At 58.4% G+C, this 26,434-nt stretch overlaps 1 protein-coding gene and 1 long non-coding RNA gene across 6 annotated transcripts in view; both read left to right on the top strand.

Annotated features, from left to right (window-relative positions):
• The first annotated feature begins 936 nt into the window (after positions 1-936).
• Positions 937-15,658, top strand: LOC106045070 (uncharacterized). 2 transcript variants are annotated; one of them, XR_010833917.1, is made up of 6 exons: positions 937-1,277; positions 1,761-4,692; positions 5,266-5,351; positions 9,907-10,015; positions 10,710-10,807; positions 11,655-15,658. It is a non-coding gene; the product is annotated as an uncharacterized lncRNA (long non-coding RNA). The 2 variants fall into 2 exon arrangements; XR_010833918.1 differs by having other exon boundaries at positions 937-1,313.
• A 3,281-nt stretch (positions 15,659-18,939) lies between these two features.
• Positions 18,940-26,434, top strand: part of PLXNA1 (plexin A1) — a 110,786-nt gene continuing 103,291 nt past the window's right edge. For 3 of the 4 annotated variants that reach the window (XM_067003462.1, XM_067003461.1, XM_067003463.1), the window contains exon 1: positions 18,940-19,102. The gene's annotated coding sequence lies outside the window, so the exon portion shown is untranslated. Of the gene's footprint in view, positions 19,103-22,394; positions 23,972-26,434 lie in introns of those variants that run through there. The other variant, XM_048069038.2, reaches the window with a different exon arrangement.

The following is a 26,434-nucleotide window of genomic DNA, read 5'->3' as shown; positions in this document are numbered from 1 at the left end:
CTGCACCTGAAGCTGGTTTCCCCTTGCAAATGGCCTAAATTAGATGTTCTTCCTGCTCTCCCTCGGTGGAGGAGCTTGTGCTTGATCCAGCAGTTCCTTTTGTGCAAAGTATTATGTTTGCTGATAGTGCTTGTCTTACTGCCCCTGCAAGGCTCTATGTAGAATGAAGGACTTGTTGCTGAGGGACTGGGGGGGGGGAGTTTGGGCTCCTGCCTTGCCCACTCCTTTGTTTTCAGGAAATTTGTTTATAAATAAATACAATTTCTGCTATCTTTGGGACAGATTTACTAATTAACATGAGCTCAATCAAAGCCCGTTGGCTTACAAAGGTCTTTTTGGAGACTTAAGATCCGCTCACCTTCTTATGGATCCATTAAACTCAGTTTTAAATTTCAAAATCCTCCTTGAATATTGAGTTAACATTGGGTTGATAGCTGTGGAGGAAGTTGTCTTCGTCTCCCATCTCCTACTGCTAACATTTACAGCAAACTGGTGCATGCAGCTAAGTACATTTCCAATTTTTTTCTGTACAGATATATTTTTTTTTTTTTAGTTATCATCACTGTTTAAGGTCAGAAAAAAACAGTGGGTCACCCAGGCTGCCAAGTAGGAAATGACCTAGGGCTCGGAGCAGCTCTAGGAAGCATTGTTCAGCCTCGGCTTTCTGAGCATCACATTGGAAACTCGGAATCCTTTTGGGTTCTCTGCTGCTTGTCCTTTTAAATGTCTGGTTTCTGTAGCTAAGGACTCATTTCCGTGGGCTGTTCCTGCTCTGGGGCAGCTGCTGCTTTCCAAGAGCCCCATGCAAGGAGCTGTGTGCTATCTCGGGTACGCCTTGACCGATCGCATCCTTAACCTGCGTACGTACTCTGAGGTGTGTGAGTGGAGAACTCAAACCCTGCAGGCAACGAGAACACCCCCGGTGCCGGGGTAAGCTCAGCTCCCGTGCCGTGAGGCTGCCCGCAGCCCCGCTCCGAGGGGCTGCTGCTCGCGGGTGCGGGACACGAGGGGCTCTGTTCTGCCGCGTGGTGCTGGGCACTCGCCGAGGTGCTGGAATGGCTCCATCTGCCAATTATTTTTCTTGCAGCTTTAGATGGGTTTTGTATTATTTAGTTCTTGAACTGCCTGAGCTAATTTCTATAATGGGCACCAGCTGAGGGACATGAGTGACACTCCCTCAGCAAGAATGAAAAGGGTGTTATTTTTTCCCTCCTACGACTGCTTGAACATCCTTCTGTATCCATTCTCTCGGTGATGGAGTCCATCGTCATAGTGAGGTTGATTTTTATTTTCTATGAATGGGGAGTGCCACTGTAAGTCAGGATTAGCTAAACATAACATTAAAAATAAAGCATGGCTATTAATTTAATGGGTTCCTCGTTACAACCGTCATAAAACAAGTAAACAGGAACTCTGCTAGGGCTGCCGTGCATTCCCCCTCCGAGCGGCTGAACCAAGGGAGAGATTTGAGTTTTTTGCCATTTGATAAAGCAGTGAGCGAGTGTGGCTTTTTAAAAATTAATTCTTTACTTTTCCTTCAGTAGCCTTTCAACTGCTGAAGAAGCCTGGCTGGTGACTGTGACGAAGCTTTGTGGCTCTTAACGAGCCGGGGGGGAAATGCCAGTTCAGGACTTAGCTTAAATCATATCGGCAAAAATAAAAGCTTACAAAAGAAAGAGAAATTGCTCTTTATGGGCTGCTTCAATGAAACAGCCTTCATAGTCCCTTTAATCCTTATTTACTTATTTTTCTTTTGCAAGCCTTCTTTGTGCTGCGACTTTTTCCCTCTACTCCTGAGCTTCCAGCGTGCCGTTGCCAACTCACGATAACTTCCTTGGACCGCCGTTTATTGGATTAAATGGATCAGCGCTGTACAGCTGTGATGCCCCGCGCCGCATGTAGGCTGAGCCCGGCATCCCCGTGCGTCGCAGGTTTCCGAAGCCACCTTTTGCCACGAGGGTGCTGCTGCTCCCTGGCACGGCTCCGCGATCGCGTCCCAGAGCTCGGCGGTGGGACGGGGCACAGCAGAAGGCTCTGGTGGCACTGGCTGCCTTGGAGGGCTGGGTTGTCTAACCTCAGGCTTACCTGGGGGCTTATTCCAAACCTAAATCGGGTGCTTGCGCGGTGCTGGGGGGGTCTTTGAGATGAAGATGTTAAAAAATGAGAAAATGCTCAGCTCTTTATTTTCCTACTGTGTTCTTACTGTATTATGTAGTGACTTCTGGTACCCTGAAGCGTCCGTTCCCAGGCTGGGGGCGCGGTTTAGAGAATGGAATACCCACAGTAATGCCTTTAATACACTCGGTGGCTGCTTTCCCTGCAGTCCTAATGAAACCCAGCCATGAAAGGTGAGTGTCAGTGGTCAGTTCCACCCCGCCAGTGGTTGGCCTCACCTCCCCCTTGCCAGGAAAATGAACTGTGCAGCCTGAAGGAAAGGGTCACAGTTTAGTCTGTGTCCAAACAGGCAGAGGAGAGAAATTCAGCTCGAGTCTAAGCCGATAATCTTCTTGGAAGCACCCTCAGACAGCAGAGCCTGGTTCTTTGGCTCCTCAAAGAAAAAAACATCATCTTTGGGTGCTGCAGGTGGTCCTGCATTGCTCCTTGCTGATGGAAAACTCGAGTAGTTTTGTTCAAGGGTATTTTCAGCCAATGAATGGGGTTAGACCTATATAGGTTATAGGAATCTGATGTGACAGTATACAAGTGTGGCATCAGGAGAAAGAGGTACGTTTGCTTTTTCCTTGTGACCAACGGGTTAGTTGTTTCAAAGCACGGCTCTGTTGCTGCTGGCTAAAAATCTTTGTTTGGCAGTGCAAGGAATCACACAGAAAAACGAGGCCCAGGTGCCCACCATAATTTTATGTCGATCTTATATCATCCTTCTGAGCACGACCATGGTCACTGCCCACCAGTGCTTACCTTGTGCGATTGCCTGGAAGGCCCAAGCCATCACAGCTCTCTGGGAAAACCAAGGCCACCTACTAGCAGAGGAGGTTTTTAATAAGTTGTGCTTAGAGGGAACTGTGCTGTAGATCACTTCCTACTCACCCTTGGGATTGAAAGTTGATGCTTAAACACTGCTACAGACCTTCCAGCATTCCTGGGCAAGTAGATGACAATATAGTCACAGATCGTCTTGGGAGACAGAACTGTGCCATTCTTAACTTGAAAGAAAATTAAATTTTAATAAGGAGTACAAGGTAAAAGATTCTGAAACTCGGAAGCCTTTAGCATTCACTGTGAATGTGGGCAGTGCAGCAAGAAGTAGGAAACGTGGCTCAACCCCGCTACTGTCAGCCAGGGCTCCCCAGGCAAAGCTCCTGGCTCTCCGTGCTTTGGTCCAGAGGAGTTATTTCCACCCAGCCTTCTATTTTAGGCTAAGCGATTTATAAACCGATATGTAACATTTTCTCTTGTTATTCCACATCTCCACGAATCCTCCCAAAAAAAACCTTTCTGGGTTTTCAAGTTAGAACAAGGCTCTACCTGCAGACTGCAAGAGAAGAACCTTTCATCTCACGATGCCTCTGCGTGTGTCCAAAAGAGCCAAGCCTGGCCCAGCGCTGTCTTGCTTGTGCTGAGTCTGAATTTTTGGGAGAGGAGGGAAAGTGCTCATGAAAAAAGAAGTGGTAGAAATAAACCTTTGACTGTTACCTTGGGGAAAAATAACATCCAGGGTACGGGGGCCGAGGATAGCTCTGCAAACTGATGCTGCTCTCTCTGCCTCCTTTTTTTTTTTTTTTTTTTTTTTTTTGCCCCGTGAGTAATTGAGTGTTTGTGTTTTATTGATGCCAATAACGTTCTAGCTTGAGCTGTTGGTATACAATTTGATATTTATTTGTTATATCCAGTCTTCGTACTGTCTGGATTAATCCTCAAGTTAATCTGATGCTGAGCTATTATTGTGACAATTTGACATTCATGCTGTATGTTGTGTAGCTAATTTATGTAACTCAATTTATAAATTACACAAATTGGTTACATAATTTACCACATACCTTGTACACTTCACTGTAATATTCCCAGTTTGCAATTTAAACAATCCTTATACTAAGAACAATTTACACTGAAGACTCTTGAATAATTTTGCAATCTATTCCTGGACAGATAAGGAGCCAAGTTTGTTAAACAAACGTGTGCTGGTGTTGGGTTTAACTTATTAATCGCCCTGTCCCGCTTCCAGGCTGATCTGCATCCCACGTGTTCGTCCTCGACGGTGCCACGCTGGCGGGGCCAGACCAGCACTGATACCCAGCTGTTTGTCCTGCCCTTTCCGAAGCTGCCAGGCTGCAAATGATGGATTTCTCCTTCCATCACACCAGGCTTTAGCAAAGCTGACCTCCACACGAAAAACAGCTCTGCTGCATCCCCGGGTATCACTGCCCATGTATGTGATGGGTGATGGTACCGCTGTGGGGCTGAGGGCGAGGAGGGGGCTCTGCACGCGCCGTGGGGAGCCCTGTGGTGGTGTGGGGCTGCAGGACTTCCACAGGTGGCAGCTGAAGGACGTTACCTGTGATGAGTCCTCACAACATGTCTGCTTCACTGGTTCGTGGTGCTCATAACCCCGCAGCACCTGTGTGCAGACTGGGCTGGGCTCCTTGTCAGGCATTAATTTGGCACCCAGCTGCTCCAACCACCCATCCTACCCCCAGGCTGTCGCTCCCTGACCGATGCTGCCAAGCACCACAGGTACCCGACCTCCAAACAGGGCCGGTGGGAGCACAGGGACGGAGATCTGGAGCCGTCCCCTGCCACCAGCCCCCTCCCCGTGCCACCCAGTGCTCCCCAGCCCCAGGAGGGGATGTGTGCCCCCCATCAGCTGCCTGGCAGCGGGGGACCCCCAGCTCTTCCCCACTCCTCCTACTCCCCTCTGCATCAAGTGACCTTTCAGGCCCAGCAGCCGAGCTCTGTATGCACACACGGCCCCGACACGTGCTCGAGCCGGACCCACGCAGCCCCCGACCCCGCGTGGGCAGCCCCCGACCCCGCTGGCATCTCCTGCGAGCCCAAACAATTAGGAGTCTCTGCTCTCCCTTCCCCCTTCCTCTTTATTCTTGGCAAAAAAAGGTTAATTAAACTCAGAAAATATCCCTTTTCTCCCCCCTCCTAAGCATGAGACTGTTAATTTTCTCTTTAAATTTGTATTTAATTAATTCCTGCAAAGGCTCCGACTATATTTTTTTGGTATAATTTCTCCCTTTGTCTCTCTCTCTCATTGTTAATCCTTGCATATTCAGTTTTTTCCCCTCCCTTTTCCCCTAGATTTGAAATTCTATTACCATTTCAGAAGGCAGGCGTTTGAAGAGAAAATTGAATACCCGTCCAGTCTTGATAAGAAGGGACATTTGGTACGAGCGGTAATTTGCGAAGCAGATTTCTTCCCCCCTCCCTCCCTCACCACGTTCCTTACCGGGGGGGTATTATGGGGTACGGGGGGGCTCCTTTTCGGGGCCCCTCCGCTTTTGGGGTACCCCAAAGTGGGGCTGTGGGGACACGGGGCTGGGCTGTGTGGGGGTCTGCGCCCCGACAGCGGGGTGGGGGAGCCCCCCGTGGGCTGCCCCCCGTGAGGGGGCCGGGCCCGCAGCCCCCCGTCAGGCGGCACCAGGTGGCGCTGCCGCCCCGGCTGTGGGCCGGGGCCCCGGGGCCGAGCTCCGCGGGGCTCTGAGGCGGTGCCGAGGCCTCGCCGAGCCCCCTGCGGCCGCCCATGGTCCCGGGCCCGGCCCGAGGCGGGGGAAGGGCCCGGTGCTGAGGGCGGCGGCCGCGGAGAGCCCCGGGGAGGCCGCGGTGCCCGCCCCCTGCCGCGCAAATGGCGGCGGCTCGGGCTGAGGGGAAGGGTAGCGCTGCCCGGCGCCTTGCCCGAATCCCCCGGTTTCCTTCAGGGACGTGTTGCACCTTTGAATTTAGAAGCAGAATTGCGCTTGGGATTTTTATTTATAATTAGCACCAGGAGCCCGGTGCTGGATCAGCCCTGAGAAGGGGGGAGCAGGGTCAAGGCAATAGCTGGGGGCGCTGAGGGATCCCCATCCGCGGGCTGCCTGTGGCAGCCGTCAGGGCAGCCGATGGGATCCCTAATTATCAATTCCATAATTAAAAGGTGTTTGCTGAGCACCGCTATGTCTTGCTTCTTGGCTGCGAATGGGGCAGGCAAGCACGTACAGCCGCTGCCATGCATGGTGCTGCGGGCACGTCACTGGGTGCGAGGGGAGCTGTGGGGACACGCGGTTCCTGGGTCCGCTCGCTGCCTGAGGTGTTCTGGCCGTGCCCTGGAAATGGCCTCAGATACTTTTTGTTGGGTTTCCCGTGGTAAAGAGGCACTGAGGCAGTGAGCGGGTCCTTTTGGTGTCATCTAACCAGCTGGTGAGACAGGAGGACACCTGGCTGAGGGGTACCGGGGGGCTCTGGGGTCCCTCAGCTCCGTGTGGGGCCGGCTGCCCCACAGAGCCCAGTCAGGGGCTGTGCTGCCCTTGGCCATCGGAGCTTTGGGGTGCCCCGGGGCCAGCTGCTGTGGTTCTGCTCCCCGGCACCTTCACTGGAGCAGCAAGGCGAGGTATTTTTAGCGCGTCGCTTCTCACAGGCGGTAATTGGTTTCTGAGGGTTTTTGCTCTCTCTGTTCTGATTGCGCTTCGCAGCTTGCAGGGCAGGGAGACGTGCGCCCTTCCCCGCTCTGCCTCCCGGTGGGTCGCTGCAGGACCCCTGCACCGGGCTCTGCTCAAGCCCTGCCTGCTCAGGTCAATCGCAGCCCCGCTCCCTGGCAGGGAAAGGCCCTCGCTGGTTGCTGGTACCTGCACCAACAGCATGGGGCTGGGAAGAAAACGCAGCTCGATGCTACCCACAGTGGGTTTCTGGTCCAGGTTTGGGGACGCATCGTCCCTCGGCACCGTCCCTTCGTGTACTGAAAGCTGCTGCCCCCCTCGCCGGCAGCATCCCGACCTCCCCGTGCGCAGCGCTGCGCCACCGGTTTGATCTTTCTCGAGACAGGTGCCCCGTGTCGGGTGAAGGTTTAATCTCTCTGATTTTATTCTTATTGAACAAATGTTTAAAACGCAATAAGAAGAAAATGAAAAAGCGCTCGGTGCCTGCCTTTCAGCAGCTGGTGATGGGCTCAGGTCTGTGGTTAGCAGGGACTTGGCAAATCCCAGTCCCTGGTCCACTGGTGATGTCCACGGGGAGCCTGCAGTGGGACCTGGATGTCTGTGGGGTCCTGAGCAACTGGGGCTGGGCAGGAGGGAGCACACGGGGCTACTGGGACTGCAGGGGCCCGAAGGACGGAGAAGAGGTGTTTGGGGACCCGGAGGGAGCACCTGGGGGACGGGGAGGTGCTGGGGTGAAGGAGGCCGTCAGCCCACCTGCGTGATGGAGATTCCCTCCCTAATTGCATGGGTTTTTACAGCCTGGAGCCCAGACGGATTGCAGCGTGCACAGCCTCGTGCTGGGCTTTATTACAAGCTGGTTAATAACTCCGTACTGGATGGTTTGTTAAAGGAGTTAATTTACCCTGGACTATTTGCTAATTTAGGCTACGAGGCTCAGCCGAGGCCACGCTGGGCTGAGCCTTTCTGGTTTCACCACCAGTGGCAAAATTTGCCTTTCGGGCTTGTGCCTGGCCGTGGGGCTGGGTGAGAAGGTGCCCGGCAGCTTTGGGGTCCCCATGGGGTGCCCTCTGGCATCACCCTCCTTGTGCCCTGCAGCTCCCCTTTCCCGGCTGCAAGTGACAGGGGCCACGTGCCCATTAGCAGCCCGGCTAACGAGCGTGCCCAGCTAATGAATACTCCTGGCCGTGGTGTCCTGCGTGCCCCGGTCACCCCCAGGTAGCCGAGCTCCCTCACGGCGCCGCGCTGCCAGCCGTCTTTAAGAATACATATTGACATTAAAAAAGGCCCCTCTGTACCTATTAATTGAAGTCATTAAATTTAATGGGATAGTTATTGCATGTTAAATAAATACCAGCTAATTATGAAAAACATATTTGCCAAGGTTTAACTATAGAAAAGATGCCTCAATTACATGGTTATTAAACCTCAAAAAATATACACTTTTAATAATGAAGTGACATTTAAATAACATACATTAACTGTCTTATTAAATGCTGCTTCTTTTCATATTTGAGGACTTTAATTTAGAGCATTTTCCCTGGCACTAACTGTACTATGCATCATTAACTGTCTTTCACTCGTCGTTTTGTAAACTTTTTTTATAAATAGGCTGAAGTGTCTGTAGTCGCTTTTGTTTCCCCAGCTCCCAGCGCTCCCTTCGGGTAGTGGGGATTTGCCAGGGAAGCGAGCACGGAGAGAGGGAACTTCTGGGCTGCCGCTTCACATCACGAAAGCCCTTCCTAAGGGTGCTAAACCCCTCCCTAAATCTGCCATCCCAAAATACGCAGGCAGCTGAGCTTTTCAGGATTTCTGGCACATCCTTGCTGGAAGGACGGCTCTGCACCTCTCGTTTTTCCAGGCCCAACAGCTCTGTGAGGAGTAGCCAGGAGACGGGGAGCAGGACGAGAGGCGAAGGAGCACCGGGTTGCAGTGGAAGTACCGGGCTGGTTCTGTCTCCGCCAGCGAGCCCTGCAGTGACCTGAAGGAGTTTTGGGGAGCCTGCACCTCTGCGGGGACCCGGCTGGCACCGCTGCGGGGACAGCAGCGAGCAGCGCAAGCAGCGGGCTTGCAGCCTCCTTCGCTTTAATGCATTTATTGATTGCAGTGAACACGTCAGGATATAATTTAGAAATCACTCTCCCAGAATCAATTAGAGGCCTTGCTAGTAATTTAGGTGCCTTTTAGTTAAAGCTCCTGCCCTTCCTTCGCTTGCACGCCCGCCATCCCTGCTCTGCTTTGCGGGGACTCCTGCCTTCCCTCCCGGCTGACGCTGGGTCCCGCTCTGTCTGGGGCTGCCGGTGCCAGCATCTCCTGCCAGCAGCTCCGCTGCTTTTCTGGGAATCCGTGCTGCCCTGGTCGCCTCCCAAACCAGCCCTCATTACAGGATGTCAGAGCGCCAGGACGCAGCGGCTCCCGGACCCGCTTGTAATGTTTCCTGCGTCCGCACCGAGGTAGATAAGCCGTGTTTGGGAGGCCCCGGCGGGCAGCAGTTGGTACAGAAGCACTTAAATTAATGATGAAGAAATGAAGTCACCGGCAGCGGGGGCTCCTTCACTTCCCGGTGGTGCCGGGCCCCATCTCCGGCTCCAGAGAGGCTTCAGGTGCTGGCAGGCTCTGGTGTGGGTCCAGCAAAGCGCAGGTTTATTCTGGGGGAGAATCTGAGGTTTTGAAATGTATCTCGTTCCCCAGAGGGCTGACAGGCTTTCCGCTTGAAGTTCCCGTGCGGCACGATGCGGGGCAGTCAGAGCATTCTGCCTTGGTAAGCGCCAGCCTTCTTACTCTGATTCTGGCATCTTTAATATTGCGGAGTTTATTTAAAAAATGGAAATGAAACATCCTTTTAAAATGGAAATATCAGGCTCTTCTCCGCCAAGACACGGCTCTTCAACCATGTCTAAAGAATTTTCCTGTCTCTTTTTTTTTTTTTCCCTTACCGTGGTGATGAATGTTCATCAAAACAGTTGCAGGTTTCTGGTGGCTTTTTCCCTTTTTTTTTTTTTTTTTTTTTTTTTTTGTAAAAGCCTTTAGCAAGTCACCATTTTCTGATGGAATAAAGTTGAGGGGAAAAAAAAGTAGCTCAAGGCTGGGGCAGATTGGATTTGAAGCTTTTTCTTTGCTCTTTCCTTCCTGCCCACTGTTACAGGTGCACGACTTGAAGTCAGAGCCAGTGACATGTCCCCGCTCCGTCCGGGCAGCACGTCGCACATGGGGTGGTGACGGCCAGGACTCCTGTGGGGCCCAGCAACCCATTGAGACCTGCCCCACTGACGCCACGCTCACCATTTCCCCCCATTTCTCCATTTCTCCCCAGGAGAAACACGGTGACTTAAAAATCCATCTCCGGGGGCTCGCGGATGGGAACTGGAGCCCGGACGCCCTGCCGTGTCGTTCACACGGCCGGACATTTCATCCTCGCCGAGGTGTGTGATGCTTCTCAGGGGATCTCTGTGCTGCAATATCACATCCCTGTATAGGCAAATTGTCTTAAGTAATGGTTTCTGCATTTTTTTAAGGTATATTTATCATATCTTTTATTGAATAAAATTAAAGCGGAATTAGAAACTAAAATAACTTTAATTACGAACTTCATGATTCAGTATGTTGTAAATCCTTCAGCATAATATTGTGCCATAAAAATGCTATTTTGTGATAATTATTATTATTATAATTAATGTTCCTTAATTGCTAATGTCGCAGGCATGCGTTATCTCCCAGGTTTTCTTGCAGTGTCTCCGGAGGAGCTGCTCCGTGGGGGATGCGGAGGGCTCAGCCGGAGGCAGGCGCGTGGTCCAGCGGTGGGGGATTGGGAGGGATGGGGGCTCTGGTTGGGGCTGGAAACCACCCGGGCCCCCCCAGCTCCCCGAGGAGCCCCCTTGGGTCTGGGTCGTGGGTGCCGGGAGGTGCCCGTGCTGTGCCCCGCGGGTGGCCTGCCTGCTCCGAGGCGCCGGGGCTGCCCAGCTCCTGCAGCAAAGTGCCACCGCGTGTGCCGCCCGTCCCTTCAGGAGCTCGGGGTGCCCAGGTGCTGTGTGCCTCCTGGCTCCTCCTCGCCCCACTGCCTGCAGCCCTGCTCCATTTCTGGAGCACCAAGGGTGCTTCTTTTTTGGTGCCTGCCAGGAGCTGTGCGACACGTCCCTGGAGTGACGATGAAGAGCAAACACGACGCCGTAGCCCGCTGTTTCCGAAGGGGCCCGATTCTTCGCTGCCATCCCCAGGTAGGCAGGAGGAGGCTGTAGGGAAACAGCCTCCCCAGGGGCTCAGCTCCCACCACTCACTAACACCCTGCAGGGCGCGAGCAAGGCGGGCACACCAGGGAGAGCTGAAACTGTCCAGAAGGAGGGCAGGGGGGCAGCCCCACCAGAAGTGGGGCTCCCCAGCACTGATGAACCCGTGCTCGGTGCTGAGCACAGGGAACCGAGGCGGCCTCCCTGCTTGGGGGCTGACCTGCTTTGGGGTGCAGGCGATGCTCAGCGCCTCGCTGCGTGCGCGGAGCAGGCCGGGAGGTGCGGTGCCAGGAGGTGGTGCTCTTTGTATTGGCTAAGCCTAGCACCTCAAAGCACCGAAGTCCTCTTACGAGCAGAATGAGAAAGTGGAGGGATTTCTGCTCTGGCCGGGCTGGGGCTCTGCCACTCTCGTTAGCATCCCTCACTGGCTTGGAGGATGCTGCTGGTGTCTCGGAGAGCCAGCCCCGAGCCCTGCTGCCGGCCCAGGCCCAGGTGCGAGGGAGGAGCGGGGAGCAGAGGGATGCAAAGCGCCTGGTGCCAGGCGCGTGAATTTTTTATGTGACCCGGAGGCCTCGCTCATACCAGCATGGGGCTGCCCAGGAGCAGCTGAGAGCGGGAAGGCACGAAAACAGCCACCGAGCCACCTGCTTCACAGCGGTGAGTGTGTGCGGGGTGAAGCTGAAACCAGGATGCATTTTTAATGCTGCAGGCAGGGCTGGGTTTCTTTAAATAAGACTAGACAATGAATATGCACTCTATAAGCCGTGTAGTGCACAACAACTGCATTATTTACAGCAGCTTCTTCCTTGTCCGTTTTAATTTTACATGGGCACTGGAGAAAATGAAGGGGCTCCTTGGTGTCTCGTGGCCGCCCGCGTGTCCCACGCGGAGGAGATGAATTTCTCAACTCCGGAGGATTTGGTGTTCGTCTTTCTGCTGACTTGGATGGTGGAGGAGACAGCCGGCCTGGGAGACGGAGCATGGCACCTAGGAGTAGGGGCAGATGTGGCAGATGTGAACACGCTGCCCTACAACCCACGGGTCCTTTCCCTAGTGCAAACCCTGTCTCCTGAAAGGAGGTGACGGGGAGAACAGGGGGCTCGGTTTTAGTCTTGCTGGTGCAGCATCTGGTCTTAATTGTCATTTCCTGCCTCCTCTGCGCGAGGTGGAGAAAGGGCTGCGTAAAAAGGGTGTTCAGGGAGGAAATAGGGCAGGTGGGAGCGAGCAGCAACAAGGTGGCTGCAGCACGGGGGCTGGAGGGGGCTCTGACTTTCCCCAGGAGGGATGCGCTGCCTGGTCCCAGCCGAAACGGTGAGCCCTGACCTACAGTTGCCATCCGCAACCATTAGGTTTCAGAGTCAACATCTGCTGCAATGAACAGGGGGGCTCTTTACACCTCCCTTAAAGCCGTCGGGTGAATCTGTCTTGCCTTTTCCTATCTCTGCAAGGCTGACAGCAAACCCCTGCCTGCCCGCTCCCTCCCTCCTCCCCCAGGAAAATGCCACGGAACCTGCTGCAGCTGGCCGTGACGTGCAGCTGAGTCACCGAATGCCACCAGCGCTCAACACGCCGATGATCGCGCTGCGCCCTTCTGCAGGCTGCAACAAATCAAAGCAGCCGCGGGGGCTCCGGCGGGCATCTCCGCCTGGCTTCTGCTCCATCTCCTGGCGGGGCGGGAGCCCCCGAACAGCGGGGCTGAGGCGGTGGCACCACGTCCGCGGTGCTGGGCGGGGGACGGTGCCGTGCCCCTCGGGCTCTCTGCGGAGCGGTGTAGTCAGGAAGTGACTTTCTTTCTTCCCTTCAAAGTTGCCCCGACTCGAAGTCAGGCCTTGTCTGCTTTTGGTTCCCGCTGCGCAGGGAAGCCTGGATGTGATTCATCAAGGGATGTCTGATTTGCTTAGCAGGGAGCCCTCGGGCTGCCGGGAGGAAGCACAAAGTGGTTCGGCAGCGGCTGCAAAGGTGGGATCGGAGTCCAGGAGCTGACGGACACGAGGATGCTCTCCCTGGGCCTGGGAGGGTTGAGATGGCAGCTTGACGGCTTGGAAAATAGGCTGAGATGAAGGAATATCAATACGGAGAGAGAGCTGTTCCTGCCGAGCAGCCCCGGGGCAGCTAACGTGAAATGCTGGTTGTCTCCCAGGAGCTGACAGGTGTCTGCATCAGGCTTCCTGCTAATTAAGCGCCGTTGTGAGTCACGGGCAAAGGGATGGAGGAGCCGGGAAGAAGCTCACCCATGAAGGTATGGCTGGGGGGGGGCTCTGCAGGGGCTCCCTCCCACCTGGGGAAGAGCTGAGGGAAGGACTGGTGCGTGTCAGGTCACTGTCAGGTGAGGGATAAGCAGTCATGGGGCAGGCAAGTCTTTAGGGAGCTCGGAGAGGAGCAGAGCTTCTTCAGGACACGTCCTTCTGGGTGTCCGTCCTCTCCCACCACGCTGCTTGTCCTTCTCTGGGTCCCACCAGCTCCTGGAGCTCCCGCTGCAGACCTGCGGGACCTCGCAGGAACACCCCAGCACATCTCGCACCCATCCCAGCACCAAAACGCTCACAGCAGGGACGCCCTTCCCAAACCACCGGGTGCATCGCTCCCGGCCCAGCAGGCTGGAGAAATCACAGGGCTCCCAGACTTTCTCCCAATCCTCCTCCCTCCTTCCAGGTGACCTCTCGTGCCCGGCCGACCTCTCCCTTCCCAGCCCCGGCCAGGGGAGCTTCTCACTGTAATTAACGGCAGCGCTGCCTGCCCGCCGAGGCCTCTAATAGAAAATTCCCCATTTCAAGGAACATAAGCACAGCGGGGCGGAGGAAGGGGCCGTTCATCAGCAACGCTTTGCGGGCGCCTGTGGATCCAGAGGGCGTCCGTAGCAGCAGGCACGGGATAAAAGCAGGCAGCAAAGTGCCCTCCTCGCCAGGCGGGCCGGGGAGAGGAGGAATGACAGCCCCCATGCCACCCCACGTCCCTTCCCCATGTGCCTCTCCAGTGCCTTTTGCCTGCTGGCCCTGCCTGCGTTTGCAGCTGTGATCCCCTGAAAAATGGCTCTATTCATTACCCATTTTAATTTCAGTCTGGATCCCCAGAGCTCTGCAGACACATTTTGTTATCCTGGCTGTCAAGGAGCTTAAAGAGCTGCTGACGCCTCCTGGAAAACTTTGACAAACCCTCTGTTCGGGCACCGTGCTGCCTCCCCAGCCTGCCTGCCCAGGCTTTCCACTCCCTAGTTCTTTATTAGCAACGATGTCTGCGAGGACAGGAGGAGAGAAAAAGCCCCACCACTGACATCTGTGCAGAACAGATCTCCTCTCGAGGCCCCTTCCCTTTCAGAGGATGCTCTGGGAGCTGAGCTGCAGCAGTCGGGTGTGAATGTCCCCAAAGATCAGATCTGCTCTCCGGGAAGCCAGATGTCACAGCGGGAAGGGGCACTGGGTTTATCCCATCCCCACACATCGCTGCTCAGCGCAGAGGGTTTATTTAAACCTGTGGTCGCAGACTCTCAGGGAACCATTTTAGGTGGTCCCCGGGAGGTGAACAGGGGAGCTGATCTGTGCCTGAAGACCTGTGTGCACCATGCAGGAGCCTGTGTTCTCAATGGGAAATTTTTAGCAGTCAGAAGCTGAAAATGGTTGAAAAATCACAAATTTAGCTGCTTATTTATAGCCCCTCACCACTCAGTTGGACTGGATTAACCCAGTGAGCCGCGCGGAACAGCTTTCCCATCTATTCTGGCTCTCTTTGGCGATCTAATCCTCTCCCAATTAGTTTCTTTTTACATAGTAGTTGTCGGGCTGCTTTTAGAGAACAAAATGCCCCTCGGTCTCTTCAGTAACATAGGAAAGTGCACCAGACACACCGAGAACAGATTGTCTCTAAATGTAATTTTGGTCAAAGTTCTGCGTAAGAAGTGCAGAGTCAGCCGCATGCTTTTAGCATAATGAGAACGAGCCAGCCGAACTCGTAACCTCTGTGGTTTTGGTCCAGCTGAGAACGGAGTCATCTTCTGCTTCAAACCCTTCCTCCCAGCGCCCCGCCGAGCTCTGAAATTCCGAGTGCCTTTGAGGTGCCACTCACGCCGGCTGTCCTCGGGGCACGCGGGAGCACGGCCGAGCCTGCCGGTCCCCGGAGGTTCGTCAGCTGCAGGGGGATGAGGAGGCACGAGGGCTGAGGGGGAGCAGAGCAATTAAAAAGCCATCAGAGACGGGACAAAAAGATGAGGCTTTCAGAGCTAACGAAGGGCCAGCTGCAGGGGTGAGCTGCCCAGACCCTGGGGAAAGCCACGAGTGATGAGCGTGGTCCCCTGCTCTCTGGGCATGGTGCTGGACGAGCCGTCAGGATGGCCGTGGGGGGCTGTGAGCTCTGTGGGTTGCTGCAAGCCCGCGTCTCCTCCCCACCTCGTCTGAATGCCAGAAATGTTCCTGCTGTGCACCCAGGCCCCTGGCAGGGGGGCTCTTGTTCTTTTTTGCCTGTTTTTATTCCTCTCTGCGACCCCCTGCTCCTGACCTCCAGCAGGACGTTCTGCATAATCAGTGCTATTTTCTACTGTAACGATAACCTATGCTAACTACTGGCAACTGTAGATGACAAAAAGCTACCCTGTTTGCTAAAATCTTGAAACAATAATAAAACCCTAGGTGTAACCACAGCCCTGCGGCCAGTCATCATTCTGCCCAGGCCTCCCAGAGAGCCCGCCTGTCCCCAGGTGACACTGTCGCGCCTGGACCTCTTTGGAAGCTGCTGGATGGCTGGAGGCACGCTGGTGGCCAGGGTGCCAGGCCTCTTTCCTGAGCTGTTCGGAGCTCCTCCGCCTTGGTTTCATTCCTCACCACTTTGTCAATCCATCACCCTCTCCTTCAGCAAAAATAAAGTGCTCGGGCTCCCCTCCCACCGGTGCTGAGCAGGGGAAGGGGAGCTGCAGAGATGGTCGGAGCCTTGCGGGGCTGCGTGATCCTGCCCTGCGCGCGGAGCGAGCACGGGGATAATCCGCCCCTCTTCCCCGCGCCTGCAGCTCGAGATAGTGGCCGGGAGAGCAAGGTGCCCGTGCAACGCTCCTGAGAGCGAGCGGATTTACAGGCGGTGGTGGGAGCCTGCCTGAATATCTCTCCCTTCTTCTTTATGCGTTTAAGAGGTTTCGCTGTCTCGCTAACTCCCCTGAGAGGCCCAAGTAGCAGCCTCTTTGGATGTGAATACCTGACAAGTTTTTAATGTGAAATGAATTCACTAAATTTAGTCTCTTGGAGGGGAAGGAAAAAAAAAAAAAAAAGAGAACCGCTTCTTTCAATCTGGGGGAAGTGATCCAAACCCCAGCCGCTTCCCTGCCGTCAGAGCGAGCTGATTTGTTCTTTTCTCCTCTGTCTCAAAAGCTTTTAAGTCTGGGCCCCATGTGTGCCTGTGCACAAATAAGAGGTGGGAGAATGGCAGGCACCGCCGCCGGTGTCTCAGGGGGAATATGACAGCTCCCAGCTCCTGGCCTCCACATGACAGATGTTGACGAGGGCAGGGTGGGGAGGCAGACAAAAGAAAAACCTGTGAAGAGGGCTCTCTTTGGGTCGGAAGGGACCTCTTGTCTGAGTCTTAGGGATGCCGTCTTTGCTTTCAAGTGGACTTTGTGCAAGACACAACTGGTGCTGAGGGCTGGAAGTCAAAAGCACCTTGCCTGGCGTACTTGTCTGCATCACCTGTTCTCCACCCCATCCTCTCTTCCTACCCTCGCTGGAGCCTCCCAGGTCCACTTCTCTTCTCTGTTCTGGCTCCTGAGGTTCACCAGGAACCTTCTGCTCTCCTTAGTTGTCCTCTCCCAAGGGCCAGAGTAGCCTCTGGGCTCTGCTGGCTGAAGGAGGCCTCCTGGTCTCCATGGCTTCATGAAGGTTACTTCAGCCCAGGTAAGGAGCTGTGTACGTGCTTGTATCTCTTAGTACAGGTGGAGGCAAGCACACGTGGTCAGTCGTTGGAGGCTGAGGTCTCCACGAGCATGTCTACGCGTCCACACAAGGTGAGTATATGCATTACTGCAGCAGAGCTGATGGCTGGCTACTCCAAAATTCAATGGTGTACATGAGGCTGAAGGGCAAAGCGTGTCTCGGTGATGCGGTTTGGTGGGGACAAAGGTTTGGCTGGCTGTGCCCTGGGCGAGCAAGCCAGGTGTGTCTATTGCCCTCATGGCGCTAGTGCCTGGATGCCCACCTGACCTGTGGCCAGGGTTTGGAGGCTGTTACCTCGGTGGGCTGTGGGTTTTTGTGGCTGGAGGGCTACTAAGATTGAAGCCCCAAGCTGGGGGAGATCATTCGCCCCCATGCTGCAGTGATCCACCACTCCATCTCCTGGCAGGAGAGCGGTTCCACACCATTTATATCCCACATATCACCGGTGAAAGGAGCGGAGGTGCAGGCCTGATTATGAAGACTTTATTTAGTTCTGTTTGCCTCTAAAAAGGTCACTTCCCGGCTGAGAGATGCAGGAGCAGAGGATGGTCACTGGTTTCTGCAGGGCCTACACCCACGCAGCGACACCGGGGTGGTCCTGTGCTGGGGATGGGGTACGTGGGCACGGGGCAGCCGTGCTCTGGCTTGGTGCGAAGCAAAAATGAATAAAGGGGGATAATGAAGATGATAAAAATGGCTGGCGCTGAACGTGTTTTAAAAAGACAAATAATTAACTCAGACCACCCATTCATCTCTTTTATGGCTTTTACTATATTTCCCCTTTGTGATTTTAGTCATAAGCGGCGTGGATGCGGTGCCAGTGGAAAGATGCTGAGCTGGCAGCTCCGCAGAACAAAGTCCTGCCGTTATCGGCGGGATGGCCGCCGGGCCGGCGGCGCTGCGCTGAGGTGGCTCCCGGCCGCCCGCTGCCCCTGCCGCCGGGCTGGGCTGGGCCGGGCTGGGCAGGGCGGCCGGGGAGGCTGTGCCGGGCCCTCCAGGAGGGAGAGGCTGTGAGGAAGCCCTGTGTAGGGCTGTATGTAGGGCCCTGAGGGAGCCGTGTGTAGGGCCGTGGGGGAGCTGTGTGTAGGGCTGTGAAGGAGCCATGTGTAGGGCCGTGAGGGAGCTGTGTGTAGGGAACCATGTGTAGGGCTGTGAAGAATTTGTGTAGGGCCATGAGGGAGCCTTGTGTAGGGCTGTGAGGGAGCCATGTGTAGGGTTGTGAAGGAACCATGTGTAGGGCTGTGAGGGAGCTGTGTATAGGGCCATGGGGGAACCATGTGTAGGGCTGTGAGGGATTTGTGTAGGGCCATGAGGGAGCCTTGTGTAGGGCTGTGAGGGAGCCATGTGTAGGGTTGTGAAGGAGCCATGTGTAGGGCTGTGAGGGAACCACGTCTAGGGCGGTGAGGGAACCACGTCTAGGGCAGTGAGGGAGCCGTATGTAGGGCCATGAGGGAGCTGTGTCTAGGTCTCTGATGGCGCCATGTGCAGCTCTGTGAGGGAGCCATGTCTAGGTTTGTGGGTCCAGCCTGGGCGTCCTCATGAGGGTGGCCGTGCGCAGGGTCCAAGATGGCAGCACGGCGTAACACGGCACCGCAGCCTGAGGTGGCCGTGGGGCAGGAGGGCGCAGCGGCACCTCCCTGACCTCCACCGCCCCGTACGGGGGTTATATCCCCCAAACCTCCTCCTTCTCTCCACCGCGGTGTCCACGAGCGTCCTGCCCCTCGCCTTCTGCACAGATGGCCGCGTGCCTGGCGCTTTGGGGCACCCCGCAAGCGAGGGGGCCACGCGTGCCGCCGTCCCCACCGCCCCACGCTTGGGCGCAGCGCCTCGGGAGCAGACACACACCACCGGGCAGCCCCCCCACACCCCTCGCGGACGACCCTCCCCATTGCGGCTCCCCCCCCCCCATCTATCCCCCAACCGCCCCCCGCTCCCCACATCCCCCCCCCCCCCCCCTTCCATCGCCCTTTTAAGAGGGAGCAGCAAGGCGGGGCCGCGCCTCTCCCCGCGGAGCTCCGCGGGCGCCCCCTGGAGCTCGGCCGGGCTCCGCCGCCGCCGCCGCCGCCGCCCCCCTTTTCCCCGGCCCCGGCCCCGGTGCTGGCAGCGGCGGCGCGGCCGTGCGCGTGCGCGCGGCGGCGGGGGCGCGCGGCGGGCGGCGTTCCGTCGGGGCCCCGCGCCGCCGGCCCATTCATGCGGGGCAGCGGCGGCGGCGGCGGCGGGAGGCAGGCGGGAGGGCGGCGGGCCGCGGCCGGAGGGGGAGGAGGAGGAGGAGGAGGAGGAGGAGAGAGGAAGAAGGAGGAGGAGGAGGAGGAGGCGGCGGCGGGCCCCGGCTGGAATGCGGTTATGGCTGGCGGGGCTGAAGCCAGCGGGGACCCGAGGCGTGAGTAACGCGGCTGGCAACTTTCCTCCGCCGGTTTTATTTCTCGTTTTGGGGGTGAAATCGGGCTTCCCGCAACCCCCCCCCCTCCCCCCCCATTTTTTTTTTAATAAAAAAAAAAAAGGCGAAATGGGGAGGGGGTGCGGCTCCCCCCCCCCCCCCCCCCCCCCCCCCGGCCAGCCCCGCATTGCGCCCCGCGGGGCCGGCAGGGGTCGGCGCCCCCCCCCCCCCGCAGCCGGGGTTTTGGGGGCTGGGCTCGGGCTTTTTGGGGTCCCCGAAGCCGCAGAGCCGCTGCGGGGGGGCCGGGCGGGTTCCCCCTCCCCTCGATGCAGAGCCCCGTCGGGGGGCAGAGCCCCCCCGGAGGCTGCTGCCGCCCCCCCCGCTCCCCTCCGTGGCGGTGCCCCCCCGAGGCTGGGTGCCCCCGGTCCCCCCCCCCCCGGTGCTGTGCTGCAGGAAAATCCCCCAAAAAAACCCCAAAATCCCGGCCTCTGAGGGCTGAGAGCTGCCCCCATGGAAGCGCTGGGGGGGGGGGGGGGGGGCCGGGGTGTAAGCAGGGCTTAACATGAAGGTCACTGGGTAAGGAGGAGGTGGATGGGGAGGAGAAGGCAGGCAGTACCCTCACTTCTGAGCTCCCCCCGCCCCGCTCGGCCGTGCTTCGGGGAGGGCGAAACAAAAGCGGGACCTGCGAGCCCGCAGATGGATGTTCCCGCTCCTCCGTGCGGGCTCCGGGACGCGGCGGGGAGAAAAGTTGGACGGATGAGCTGCATTGTCGGGCTGCCTTCCCCCGCCTCGCCGCCAGATCCCTTTTTGCTGAGCGAGGGCTGTGTCGGAGCGAATCCCCAGCCTTTCGCCGGATTTTTTTTTTTTATTATTATGATTATTATTTTTTTCCCCCCTCTTTCTTTTGTGTGAGGCCGAAAAGAAAAAAAAAAAAAGAAAAAAAAAAAAAGGAGGAGACGAAGCTATTGACTACATCAAAGGTTATCCATCTGAAAACACCATTTTCCTCCGACCAGCGGCTAATTGCTTCCTGAACAATGTCAGGGGCTTTTGTATCCGCTCAGTAGGCAAAGCGAGCGGCTCCATGTCTCTCGCTCGAGACACCGGCGACCGAAATGCGGTAGGAACGTGGAGGAGCTGAGGAGCAGCGGCGGGGCAGGAGCCTCCCGGATGATGTACAGATAATTTCCGAAGTGGCTGCGAGGAGGGGAGGCTGCTGCTGCTGCCCCGCGGGGTGCGGGTGCGTGCCGGAGGCGGCCGGGGCCGCGCGGGTGCTGAGGAATTTCGGGGTCCGAATCCGTGCTCGAGGGATGCAGGGACAGCGGGCGCATCCCGGCCTGAGCGTCTCGCTTCCCCGATGGGGCTGCGGGCGGATGCTCGGTGTACGTTCGGCGGCTGGGCTTTGTCATGCAGCTCGGAAAATCAAAGTTTTGAGGGCGTTGGGTTTGGTAGCGTGGCGGTGTCGGTACCGCACGCAGCCGGAGCTCTTGTGCGGCGAGCAAGGATAGCCTGGAGGGCCTAAAGTTTCCCCTCTTGGCTTTGCTTTGCCTTTTTTTTTTTTTTTTAATGGATGCGTAAGGTTTGGAGCGGAGCACAGCAATCAGCCTCGGTGCGCGCTGGGGCTGCGCATGCAGCTACGGCAGGCGGCCCTCGCCTCTGCCCGCAAACCAAAGCACTTTTCCTGCCGAAGGCAGCGGGCCCTGCGGCACGTACCCAAACTCCCCCGAACTCCGGCGGGGCTGGGGCTGGGCTGGCGAGAGGCTGAAATGGCAGAGGGCAATAAAAGCCGTGCTGCTGCGTGCCGTGCCGTGCCGTGCTGCGCCGCCGAGGCTGCCTCCCCTCCTCCCTGCCGGCACGCCAGCCCAGCCGCAGCGCCGGCAGAGCTCGGGGCCGGCCCCAGCCCCGCTCCCGCTGCGTGAATGCGGTGCCTGGCAGCTCGGCTCCGTGGCCGTGCTGCGCCTTCCCCACCCCGTGCGCAAAGGGGAAGGATCCGGCCCTCGGATCGGGCTTAATGGGGGAAAGTTGTGCGTGTTTATTCTCCAGGCTCGGTGCGGGTCAGGGCCTTTGTTGCTGCTTGACTTGCTGCTGGCTGTAGCGTTAACCGCCGGCGAGAGCTTCGCTCGGCCCCGAGCTGGGAATTCCTGGGCGGAGGAGCCCGGTGCTGCAGCGCTCGTGCCGCCGGGCTGCCTGCGAGCTGGGGAGCCGTGCCTGCAGGATCCGGCTGCCGCTGGGTCCCGCCGGGCTTTGTCTGCATGAAGGCTCCCCTGGTGACAGCTTCGGCACCCAGGGGGACAGCTTCGGCACCCCTGGCGTGGCGGGGGGAGAAGGGAAGGGGGCAGAGGTGCTGCAGTCCCTCTGTGCCGTGGGAAGGGGGCACGGGTCGCCCCGGCGCTGGGTCCTCCCCTCGCTGCCTGCAGGTTCCAGGTTTGCGTGGGCTTGGGACCGGGGCTGGTGGGGTTATATTCATGGAAACCTTGCGCTGCTGCTCTGTGGTCTGCTAATGTCTCCAAATTACGTCTCCAAATTGCGTCGTTAGGCACCGGTGGTGCCGCACGGAAGAGCTCTGGGTGCTCCTGGCTGGTTTTTGGCTGGTGAGCAGCCCTATGGCTGGGCACGGCAGGGGACAGGTGAATGCGGCTCCTCGTGGCCCCGGTCCCTTCCCTCCCGTGGCCGTGGGCCCTTCTCCCGGAGGGGTGCTGAGCGCCGTGACGCCGCGTGAAGTCGGGAGGAGCGAGCGTTTGCGTCAGTGCCGGGGCGGCCGGTTTGACTTGGGGCTGGAGACAAACCCCTCCTTGGCTGGCTGCAGCCCCCGACACGCTCAGGGCCGTGCTGCGGGAGCCTCCCGCTGCAGCCGTGGGGCTGTGCAGGGCACACGTGGGTGCCGGCACCGTCGGTGGCACGCGGCTTTGGCCATGCCCCGTGTTAGCCCCGGGGAAGGGCGCAGCAGGGAAGCACAGGCAGGTACCCCAGCGCCTTCCTGGGCTGCGCTTGCAAGCCAGGTTTGAGCAAACGTCTCAAGGGAAAAGCTCAGGCCAATCTCCGTGGTTTTCGTGCCAGCCACAGGCAGACGCGGCTCGTTTTCCCCGTTTTTGGCGTGTTGGGCAGCCCAAACGTGTGCCTTCGACCCGCTGCCAGAGCGCGGCCGAGAGCCGGGCGGTGCCTCCATCCGTGTGCCTTGCCCGAGCATCCCGCGGCTGCCTCCAGCCTTTGTTCCAGGTGGAAGCCACCATTTAAAACCCTGAATTAAAAACATCTCGGAGTTTATTTTTCCCTTCAGCCAGGGCTTGGCAAACCTCCTCCTTGTTGCCTGTGTGTCAAGATGTTCGAGTGTATGAACTTCGCGTCTGGGCTGTGCGGCCGGTGCAGGAACACAAACGCTTTTGCTCCTTTCTGCCCTCAAGTCTCCTTGAGCGGCACGAGGGGGGTGTTTTGGGCGACCCCTCTGTCCGTGCGGGTGCGAGGCCAGGTCTTTGCAGTGCAGTTGAGCTCACCCCCGCCCCACGTGTTGGTCTCTGTGCCAAGAAGTTTTATCGCTGGGAGAAAGTGCCCGGGTGAGCACACTGCAGCCGGGCAGGCGCCGGGCTCTGCAGGACCTGCTGGGCAGAGGACATCTCCTCCACGTCCAGTGGTGCTGAGCAGCAGCCTCAGCCCTTCCCCGTTCTCCCCTCTGCCTCCCCGCCGAGGCTGCTCGCCCCGGGGCTCCGGGTGCCCGCGCCTGCCTCCCCTCTCCTCCCGCAGCCCGCCGGCCGACTTGGCACCGAGACCCGGAGCGCTCGTAATCCAATTTGAGCAGTTTAACCGCGCTTTGCTATCCGTGCTGCTGCCCGGGAGCTTTAATCTGGCTATCGACCCCGGCTCTGGGGGTTGGGTAACCCACGACCGGGTGGATTTTCGGAGGCTGAGGCCAGGTCCGAGCCCTGCCTGTGGCATCGGGGCCGTTTCCCCGCGGAGGTACGAGCGGTGGCCGGAGGGCAGCGGGTGCAGGCGCTGCGGTTCCTGCTTTCCCTGCAGGGGATCCCTCCCGCCCCTTCCCGTTTTCCATCCACTCCCCCGTTTCTCCCGTGATGATAAACCCTTCTGCCGGGGCTGCTCTGCAATCCCCCGGTATTTTCAGAAATGCTAAGCCAAGGAAAATAAAGTCTCTCTCTTCTTTGGTTGCCTACTGTTTAATGTACAAAATACAGGGGTGGTAATTGCATTAAAACGTATATAATTATACTGGAGGGGGGAAAAAAAAATCTCGTTAATTGCTCGGGTGTTTTGAGCTGATAAATGTGGAGTGATTCATGCTTTCTTCGGAGTTCGCTGGAGCAGGGCTGCGGTCCGGCGTGCGAGGGGTTAGGAGGAGCCTTGTTTTCATGCCATTAGCAGGAAGTCAGCTCGGATCCTCGCCGCCTGAACCGGCTCCAGGCTTTCTCTTATCCCTCGCGTTTTTTCGCCCCGCTGTGTCCAGGGGCCTGATCCTCGGCCGTGCGGGGCCTCTGGCCCCGGTCCGGGCGGCTCTCGCGGCGGCCGTGCGATCGCAGCAGCTCTCCGAGCCCCTCTGCTTTGCGCGCTTGGTTAAGCGCCTGCCCGCGTGCCAAAATATTCGAGCCCTTGCAGAACAAAATCCCCTGCGAGGGGAGAGGCAGACACCAGCCGGGCTTCAGGGAAGAGATCTGCACGCCGCGGCCCCGCGCCCGGGCGCTCGCTGCCTTCAGCCCCCTGCTCTCGCTGCCCTGGGCACCGGCACCGGGTGCTGCTGGTGGCACTGGGTCCCCGGCGGGGCTGGCAGGAGGGATCATCCCCTGCCGGCGGTGACACGGGGCGATGCGAAAACCACATTTCCTTCAGCGAACGCCGACCCTGTCGGAGCCGCAGATAACATCGAAGGTAATTATAGTGGCAATAAGTTGTTTGCTTTGTGTGCGCGGCCGCGCTTTATGTACAGGCAGTTGTTTCGGTCTTCCTGTGCAGACTGTTAGCTTCAACAAGGGAAGAGGAAAACCCAAAAATATTTTAGGAGTTTAAAAATAATCTCGCGGCTCGGCTGGTGCGCAGGATGTTTCGCAGAACCGTGTTCCCGGTTGGTCCAAATCCAGCTCTGTGGCCCTCGGAAGGCTTTGCTGGGTGGTCGTAAGGGGCTGCCCGAGGACCTGGGGGGCTCCATCCTGCTCCCGGACCGTCCGTGTCCTGCAGGGGCTGCCCGGAACAGCCTCCGGCAGGGAGCAGAGCTGCCCCGTGCTCGCTCGGGGTCGTGCCCCTCCGGGACTGGGGGTCCTTTCACTGCGGCAGGGGGTCCGCGGGGGGGCTTTGCCCCCTCCAGCGGGACGGCGGTGGGGACAGCGAGCTGTCCGATGGGCTCGTCGGCAGGGGAGAACCTGTTTTTCAGGCTGATGTCATCGGGAAGAAATGGGGGAGGAGAAAGGCAGGAAGGCAGGCGAAGAGATCGGCCTCCGCGGGTCGGCGAGCCTCCAGCGGCCCGGGCTCAGGTTGCCACCGGCTACTCCTCGTCACAGCCCCTACAGCAGCGGTGCCCGCGGCCCCGCAGGCGCACGGGGGGGATGCCTGGGGCGGGGGGCACGAGGATCGGGGCGAGCGCCCGCCTTGCCCTGCCTCTCCGGCATGCTCCGTGTGCCGCGGTGCGGAGCCACGCGGCTCCTGGCCCCTCCGCAGCCTGACGTCACCGCCGGGGCCACCGTCCAGCCGCTGTGGCTCGCACGGGGTGAGCGCCCTTCTGGCAGCACCTCGGCAGGCAGCGGCAGCGCAAGCGGCCCTCTCCGTCCCGCATGGCTCGCCAAGCGCAGGCGGGCGGCCGGGGGCCACCGGGTGCCTCTTCTTCCCCTCTCCCTCCCGGCTGGAGCCTCGCAGGGGTGATCTCCTGGGACACCCAGGCGTGCCGCGTCCTGCTCCAGACCTGGCTTCGCCCTCCCCGGCTGCCTGAAGCCCCCCGGTGGGGTGGGAGCGTGCCGGCACGCTGGCCCTGGGGTGCGGACGCAGCCTTTGCCTCTGTGCGTGCGTGTGCCTCGCTGTTTTTATCGGATGCTCCCGGCCCGTCCCGTGAGCGAATGAAGCCTCTGTCAGGCTCTGAAAGCAGAGTTTCCCCTCTTTGTGTTGCCGTCGCTTTCGCTTCCCCTCTCCCCCAGGGCGGCTCCGCGCGGGGCTGTGCCCAGTCCGAGGCCCTTTTCCCCCAGCTTCCCCCCAGCGGGGTGAGGGACACAGCCTGCGGCAAGGAAAGTCGTGGGAGGGCTGGGGGTGGAAAGGGGAATCGGCTACAGCATGGGCTTTGGCTGGGGAAACCTCCTCTCCCCCCGACAGCAGATGCCTTGTGGTGCCCGGTGCCTTTATCCAGACCCACCCACGAGGGCGGTGTGTGCCCTGCACCGGCTCGGCTCACCCCGTGACCGCAGCACGGGGCCGGGTGGAAAAAGAGGAATTTCAGCTCCGCCTGGATTCGTGCTGGATTAAAGCAGCCCCGGAGCCGGGAGCAGGCAGAAACCTTCCGGCTCCGCTCCGTCGGCACAACCCGGGAGCTCCCAGGTGGGGTTTGGGGAAAGCCGTGCCCCTCGCAGGGGGGCTGCGGCGTCCTGGGGGGCCGGGCTGTTCCCAAACCCTGCGTGTCTGGGCAGGGGCGGTCCTGGTCTCCTCAAGGTCGCCAGATGAATGTCGGTGTGGGCTGTGAGCCTTGAGCTGCCCTGGGTGCTGCTGTTAGCAGCCGCAGCCCCACGACCGAGGCCTGCAGCAGGGGTCTGCGTGCGGGGTTTCGCCGCGCGTGGAGGCGGGCAGCCTGCGCAGGGCGTGCGGGGGGGCAGCGGGCTGGGTCCTGCGCCTCGGTCTCCAGGTGCTGTGGTTAAACCAGGTCACCTCTTGGCCCTGTGGAGCTCAGGGGAGGCGTGGGCACACTGTCCTTCTTGGAAATACGTGTCCGGCTCGGGGCTGTGTGGAGAAGGCCCCTTGTAGGGCCCAGGTCTGCCTCTTTGACAGCCAGCTGTGCTGTGGGGGGGGAATGGGGAGGGCAGCCGTCAGGTTGTGCCTCCGGCAGAGCTGAATGTGGTCGGGGCACGTGTGTGAGGTCCTGCTTTGTGCCTGGTGTCCTCGGCAGGGGTGTGTGCTGCTGGCAGGACCTGCTGAGGCTGTCCTCGTGCCTCTCTCTGCCTTGTGCTATCGGGGCTGGGAGAAACCATCCCAGAAACGCTGCTGAGCCAGCTGTGAAAGGCTTTCTGCAGGGCAGCGTGCGGCCTCTCAGTGGTGACCACACGCGGTGGCTCCAGCTCTGTTCTCCGTGGCACGACGTGGGCCGGGCACGGGGAGTCGTGCCCTGAGAAATGCCACCTCGTCTCCTTGCTGCTCCTTCTT

This window comes from Anser cygnoides, chromosome 10, assembly GCF_040182565.1.
Source record: "Anser cygnoides isolate HZ-2024a breed goose chromosome 10, Taihu_goose_T2T_genome, whole genome shotgun sequence".
Classification (NCBI taxonomy): Eukaryota; Metazoa; Chordata; class Aves; order Anseriformes; family Anatidae; genus Anser; species Anser cygnoides.
The sequence above is the reverse complement of the archived record's forward strand: the minus strand, read 5'-3'. Positions and strand labels throughout refer to the sequence as shown.